General features: G+C 42.4%; 1 pseudogene; it reads right to left on the reverse strand.

Annotated features, from left to right (window-relative positions):
* Nucleotides 1-6,023: 6,023 nt before the first annotated feature.
* Nucleotides 6,024-7,896, reverse strand: LOC116712306 (frizzled-7-A-like; annotated as a pseudogene).
* Nucleotides 7,897-8,151: the final 255 nt, after the last annotated feature.

Below are 8,151 nucleotides of genomic sequence, written 5' to 3' on the forward strand. Positions count from 1 at the left end.
CATTTGTAACAATCTTTAAACATCTGCATAGAACATGTACTATGGTTAAAGAAGCAAGAGGTGTAATTTCTGATACATCGTTGATACTTTTTCACCAAGTTTGATACCATTACATGATTTTTATGCAAATCACTGGTAAGAATCTAATACTTGATGCATTGACAACCGTCTAGCCTGGTGACAGCGGCAATAAACGCAGTGCTGGCCGCACATAGTGGACATGGTGTCCTGAAGCTGTTAATTATGATCAAATATTTCTGAGGATCTCTCTCTTAAAAATGTTACAATGCTTGATGGGTAAAATTCAAAATCCAGAGAGAATCCATATGAGTCAATAAATGATGATCATTATGTTCCAAAGTCATAGCCAACCAGTTTTCTCCAGGCATATGAGAAGGAAGTGTATTGACGATAAATTAGGCAGGTCCTGTGTACAGTACATTAAGCATTAGTATACTGCTAAAGTATTTGTTATACTGCTTACTTTATTATTTAATAGTTGTGGAGGTTTTGAATGTTGATGCTTTAGAGATTGAGAAAGAACTCACCGTTTATGCGAACCAGTTTGAAAGCTGTCCTTGTCTTGTGATTCATAACTATTAGTCTCATTGGAAGGACAAATTGAAAGATGACCTCAGATTTGCTGTCTTGGAGCTGTAACTGTAATGCATTTTGCAGTTTATAGAATTGGCAAACAGCCTTGAGCTTTCTCCAGCATTTGGCCATCTGTGATAAAGAATTAAAGATGCTTACAGATGGAGCGGGGTAGAGATGCATTTTGTTGAAGGAAGAAAAGAAACAAGCAAATGAAATATAAGTCAGTACAAGACTGGAGGTTTTTTTTTATTTCCATCCACCCACCCATCTACCCAACCATTTTTCCTCAAAGAAAATTCCCATCTTGATCATGTACCCTTACTTGTCAAATGAAAATTCCCACCCAGCCTTACAACATAAATCCAAAGTGTTATGTTATAAGGTTGTGGGTTGGTTTTACCCAACCCACGAAAAAACAAACCCATCTTCTCAAAAAACTATTTTATTGGTTGGTCTGATCTATGCAACCAAAAAGTAATAGATCAGAAACCAATCTTGTCCACCCAACCAGGCAAAAGCCAATCCCATAAACCTACAAAACCATAAACAACAGTCAACCAAATACCAACCCCATCCCAACGCCACACAGAAAAACCAAAAACTTCCCACCAAAACAAATTTCATCCCTCCAAAACAAAAAACCGATCTCATTCCACCAAAAACCAATCCCTTCCTACCAAAACCTACTCACATTGCACTAAAAACCAATTCCATTTATTCACAAAACCAAAAACCACAATTGAACAAAAACCTAGCAGATTCTCACACTGATCCAAAAATCTCTTCTTTCTAGTCAAAATACAATCTTGAACAAAGATTGGGTCAACCAACATCAAAAACTGAAATACTCCCTTACTCCTCTACAATACTGTAACATCTACACTCTAAAATCAAATCCAAAGTCACCAACCAGGCCACCAAATCAAAAATAAACTCTAAATCCAACCAGTTTGCTTTATTAGTGTACTACTCCTTTCACATAGAGCGTCTTCTTTTCTTAATGTCTAAACATGATACAGGAAAAAAAAATGCAAACATGCGTTTTCAGTGTTCCTCTTTCCTGCCACAAAAGCAGACAAGTTATCTACTTTCAGCTTCCACGTCATTATGACTCCCCACAACTTTATTTTCTGCAAGAGGCAAGATTTGGGGTCACAATTTAAATTTGAGGAATACTGATGACTGTGAACATCCCTTCAGTTTCTCGATCTTTGACCCGTCTGTCAAGTAGTCAGTGAGTCCGACACCTGTGACTTTATCCGTCAGGTTTCTCTCGGGCTTCTGTTTTACCAATGGTAGGTAAAACACTGGGGAAATAAACTACCGATTCCTTATAGTCGTTGTTATTTTAGATCAGATTGGGATCTCTTTTTCTCGCTCTCCGTGTCGGCTACGCCACACATGGACTGTGTAGCGTAGTCCATGTGTAAAAATTCTTAAAATTAAAGACAACATTGCGTCTTTTTAGAAGTTAAGCTGACATTGCAGGATGTGAAAGTTGGACTCCATAATGAAGTGCTGCTGATGCCTCATTTCTCAATAGCTTAACCCTGGAATGACCTTTGTTAGAGGCATAACAGTAGCAGGTTTACTCCAACCACCAAATTCGTTTCTGTACTCGCATCACGAGTGCAAAGCACGTTGAGATGCCGTTACCTTAGAGGATGACTGCTGAATGGTTAATGCCAAGAACACTGTAAGGAGAAAACTGGTGAAACAACCTTAGAAGAAAGAAGCAGTGGTGCTGCTCACTGAAAATGGAAAACATAACTTACAGCAAGTGAAAACTTCAATACCTCAAAAGAAAATCACACTGCAAAATCTTAAAGTTATTACAAAGTTCCTCTTCAGACATTAAAAAATCCAGGGTGGCACCCAGTATCTTAACGTTCCTGATTGGTACATGTGGACGAAGGTACGTCCAACTCGTTGCAGTAATGTTGGCGTCTCTTCTGGGATTTTGTTTTCAATCTGGGGGACCTCCTTGGATTCTTCTGCCACCCTGGATTGTATATTTTCCGTCTTTAATTTTAATGCCTCAATTTCTCTCTTAAGCTCTTTGTTTTCTGTTTGACGCCAGTTTAGTTGTTTAGATTTTTCATTTAATAAATCCTCAAAATCCTTGTTTAATTCAATCTCTGTCTGTTTCAGTTGTGCATTTCGCTTTACGATAGCGTAATGTTTCCATCTAAGCTTATAGATTTTCTCTCTTTCTTTGTCCAGGTCCAAGTTCAATGATCTAATCTTGTCCTTGTAAAACTCATTGATGTTATTAAGAACATTCTGCTCAGCTTGGTAGTTGTCTGCATTGTTAGAATTTAGCTGTTCAAGTTTTCTCCTGAGTTTTTCAACTGTCCTTTGAAGCTGCGCCTGTTCTTCCTGCAGCTTCCTAAATCTCTTCTCCAAACTTTTGGTCGACAATAAATTCTTTCCTTCCATTGTAACTTTTCTTTCAAATCTTAAACTGCAAATGAATTTCTCTGTGGAATCTGAGAATACAAAGACAGTCGCCTGTGATGTCACAGACAGGATGAGTGACATCACTGCTTGACATCAAAGCCACAAGAAATCTGTTGGGTGAAGGGGGGGGGGGAGAGGGGAGGGAATGTTTTTTTTTAAACTTTATTCGCAGACACACTGTATAACGACAGAGTTATACCTCATTTGTTCTGCCTCAAGAAAAAGCAAATACAGATAAATATATTCAAGAAAAAGAAAAAGCTAAGGGTTCATTTAAAACAATAGAGATTTCAATTGTTTTAATAGCTATTTTTTGTCTTTGATAGTCTGGATATAAAACTTAACTTCATTGTAAAATGCAGCAAGTTGAGCTTTTAGTGAGGCCAAGTAAGACATCTTCCCATAACAGCATAAATTGTGCTTCTACATTGTTGTGGATAAAGTCACATGTAACTAAACAAATGTTATTACTTCAGTGTAAAAACATTAAATTAAATTATTTCTTTGGCAATGCTGCCTAATGACAATGGCTATTTATAGAACTTGCTCCGCGGGCGACTGACAAGGTCCCCTTGGGCCACCGGGGGCCCACGGGCCCCGTGTTGGTGACCCCTGCTTTATAGTATGCAGACATATTTTTCATTTTTTAATAAGTAGTGATAAAATTAACTGAAACTGAGTTTGAATTTTCACTGTAAGATGACCAGAAATAAATGTTTTCTTTTTGATCTGTCGCATAAATAACAATAAAAAAAAATTGTAATTTGGAATTTAATTGAAAACAAAATAAATACAGAGATGTTAAAAACTGGTCTGAAATGAGAGCTTCTGATTTTGTTTCACACCAATTTCTATGTTTGAAATGTCTGGATCAATGTTGAGGTTTCAGATCTGCCTGAAGTGATAAACTTCTCCTGGATACCAGAAAGAAAACTTGTTAATTTGGACAAGTAGACTAAATATTTCTGCTCACGCTCTCTTTCAGCTGGCCATGACTCATCCCAGTCACCACCTCAACTTTGGCATGAATCCCGATCACGCCCGCAACTCGCTGTCCAACTGTGGCATCCGCCAACCGAAATACGGCGACAGGAAGGTCCACCACATGTACATGAGGAAAAAAGGTGGGCTTTACCTAATTTATGGTTGAAACCAAATCTACAAAATATGAAAAGATAACATTTTCTCTTTTGTCTGACAATAAATAATTAACTAGATAATTCTTATGTGTTTTAGGTCAATGATGGGCAATAAAATTATCTGTATTGTGAGAGAAAACCTTCTTTTAAAGTTCAGATGATTATATATATATAGTGAAATTACTTTAATTATAAATAATTTAGATATGACTGTTTAAGATGTGGCTCTATTGACCATTATACACTGCAAAAACACAAAATCCTACCAAGGATTTTGGTTAATTTTTGGTGCAAACATCTTAGTAGACTTAGTAACTATACAGCAAAATATAGAAACTTGTTTTGAGAAAATTATTTCTTAATATTGATTAAGAAGTACTAGATCCATTTGCAGATTATTTCACTTATAACAAGACAAAGTGAAATAATTTGCCAGTGGAACTCATGCTTTTGCATCAATATTGAGGAATTATTTACATAAAATAAGTTTCTACATCTTGCTGAAAAGTTACTTGTAAGTCAGTTTGATCTTATTTTAAGTATACTAAAAACTAGACCAAAATATACTTTGTAAAATGTTGTGTTTTTGCAGTGCACGGTGAGTACTATGTACTTACTCTGCAAATACACAAAATCTTATCAAGTATTTTTGTCCAGTTTCTATTGCAAATATCTTAATACACTTGAAATAAGAAAAAATAACTTACATATCACTTTTTAGCAAGAACTAGGAGCTTGTTTTAAGTCAATAATTCTTTATTATTGATTTAAAAAGGGTACTAGTTCCATTGGCTGAGTATTTTGCCTAAATATGACATTTTTCCAGGTTCTGCCAGTGAAAGTAGTGCTTTTTCATCAGTAGTAAGGAATTATTTAAATCAAGCTCCTATATCTTGCTTAAAAATGACTTTTAAGTTAGTTTTATGTTGTTTGAAATATTTAGAGGTATTTATACTGAAAACTCAACCAAAAATAGCTATAATGTAGTGTTTTTGTAGTGGATCTAGAAATTAATGTGTTACTAAAACAGACACCCCCATTTTTGAAAAGATTATTTTAAGATGATTAGAACAACTGTCTAACATTAGCTGACTCATGTCAATGACTACCTAGTCAGTAGAGGGCGCTACTGTGAGTGAATGAACAAACGAGGAAACTTCTATACTCTCTGCCCGCGCATGCGCAGTTAATAATAAATCGCTGCCAGCAGAGCAAGGCACAACGTATTAACGTGTCTGTTCCTCATTATTCACAGATCCACAGCGCATCCTGCCTGTGCATCGCTTGTGCCGGCCCAGATTTCCCCTAGGTCTGGGGCCGGTAACAATTGGGGGCTCGTCCGGGATCACCAGTGCCACCTAGTGGGGAGAGTGGGAACTGCTACAGAGAAAACCTGTGTCCAAAGCTTCAAGGAAGGCTGTAGTGCTGTGCGTCATCCAGAGAGTAGAGGTTACAGAGGTTAAAGATGGCTACCACAACCCCGCGAAGGATGCTGGTTTTCAAAATCCGAAAGAGACTGCTTGCATTGAGTATCAGTCAACTACAGGTCATCGCCAGCGCAATTGATGACGGATCGGGGCCAGACGCTGAGGGCCTTATGGCACTGAGTGAACCAGAACTGTTTGATCTGATTGACGATTTCTTAAGAAGCGAGAAGCTAAGTGGCATGGAAGATGAAGGCATGTCTCAGATTCTTCACCTTGACGGCATGCTCGATCACCTGTTACAAGACACGAATGAAGAAGATACGGTGGGGGGAGCGAGAGCAGTCAGTGAGGCTGCACCCCCAGGGGGAGGATAGAGACATTTGTCGACGGATCAGTCCGACTACTGTATCCATGGGCTACCACCTGCTACCATCACCTGGAGAAAGAGACTTTCCCAGCCCTCAACCGACCACAGCCAGAGACGATAATGGACCCCCCCAGGAACCTTTCCACCACATCGCCAGTTGAGTCCACCGCCAACAGTGTAGACCGAGCCGAAGACGCCGATCCGCACCATCAGCCTCTCCAGCTTCTCCGTCTCGGTGCCGTTGTGCTTCATGATGGACCGGACCTGGAGCAGCGACACGAAGCCGGCCAGCAGGAAGGAGGCGCCGATGAGGAGGGAGATGGAGAGCGGCGCCAGGATGAATCCCCGCAGGCCCTCCAGGCTGTAGGCTCCCACAGAGCAGACCCCGCTGAGCAGGTCGCCTCCACCCGGCCCACAGCCAGCACCAGGACGGTCTTCAGCGCCGGAACCAGCCAGGCTGCCAGGTGGAAGTACTGAGAGCGGGCCTGGATGGCCTCGTGGCTCCACTTCATCCCGGCGGACAGGAACCAGCTGAAGCCCAGGACGACCCACCACACGGAACCGGACATGCTGAAGTAATAGAGGACGACGAACAGGACGGTGCAGACGTCCTTCTCCGTCCCTTGGACCACCAGCCGGTACCCCTCCTTCCTGAACCGGGCCACACACACCGCCTTGTCCTCCAGCAGGAAGGCGGCGCTGTAGGCCAGCGCCACCATGAAGGAGCAGCCAGACAGGAAGATGATGGGCCGCTGCGGGTAGACGAACCTCCTCCAGTCCAGTAAATACGTCAGGACGGTGAAGAGCGTGCTGACGCAGCATAAAATGGACCAGAAACACGACCCAGACCCGGCTGAACTTTAATTCCTCCTGGCTGAAGTGCATCAGTCCGCCGGGTCTGTCGGACTCGCACGGAGCCCCGCAGTCTTCCTCCCCCAGGAAGCGGTAGCTGAGGCGGGACGGAACTTGGAGCTGCGGGGGGCAGGAGAACCGCTGGTCGCTCCGGAGGAACGGAGGCCGGGCGGTCGGGTTCGGCTCGGCCGGACCTTCAGAATCGCTCCTGTTCTGACGCACGCAGATCTCTCCGGCTCCGTGGAGCGGGAAGTTCTGGCAGCGCAGCCGGTCCGGCCACTGGAAGCTGAACTTGTTCATGAGCTCCTCGCAGCCGTTCCGGGCCTGTTCGCACAGAGACCTGCAGGGCGGGATGGCCCGGTCCAACACCGTGCCACACCGGCGCGTACATGGTGCACAGGAAGAACCGAAGCTCCGCCGAACATTGGACCTGGGCCAGAGGGTTAGAACTGGTGGACCTCCAGGCCCGCGTCCTCCTGGTGGTGTGACCCAGCAGGTTCGGCATGATGGTCCGGTTGTAGGCGATGTCGGTTGCAGAGCGGGATGGAGATGGGCTGGCAGAAGCCGGGCTCCAGAACCGAACTCCCGTCTTCATGCTGAGCCGATCCCGGCTGGAGGAGGAGCGTCAGGCAGAAGGTGGACCTCCAGAACCAGCTGGTTCTCATCACAGGTGTGTAGAAATATTCAGAGAGGAGGAGAAACTTTCAGAGACCGGGGAGACTTTAGTCCTGAGAAAGTGGAGCTGCACAAATTCTTCCTGGTTTCATCCCGAATGACAGAATTTGGGTCAAACATCCAGATTTCAGCTGCTGCTCCTTCCACCCAGGACGGTTCTGGTGCCGCTCCTGCTCCATCCTCCAATCAGAGGCTCGCTCTTCTCTGATTGGTCCATGCAGACATGGAGGTGAGGCTCTGCAGGTGCAGATCAATCCTGAACTGTAAAACACAAAGTTACTGAACCGTCCAGAACTATGAATTAATCTGAGGCAGCAGCTGTCAGTGAGAGGAAAAATCTATATAATATTAGTTTGATTTCACTATTCTGATGATTTTGTGTCATTTATTAGAACATTTGAAAGACGTTGAGTTTTGCCAATAAACCGTTTTTTGTTTTCTTGATATTCATCTTAATTTTCAGGTTTCCAAACCAGTTGACAAGTGTGGTTTTACAAAATATTAACAAAAAACCAACTAACCTTTTTACTAATTTAATATGAATATTAATAAACTGTGGAAGTTGTGATTTGAGGGAGAAAAAAAATATCTGTTTAAAAAAAGAGAAAAGAATTAATACATTGTTTTATCATAT

Source organism: Xiphophorus hellerii, chromosome 21 (assembly GCF_003331165.1).
Source record: "Xiphophorus hellerii strain 12219 chromosome 21, Xiphophorus_hellerii-4.1, whole genome shotgun sequence".
Taxonomy (NCBI): Eukaryota; Metazoa; Chordata; class Actinopteri; order Cyprinodontiformes; family Poeciliidae; genus Xiphophorus; species Xiphophorus hellerii.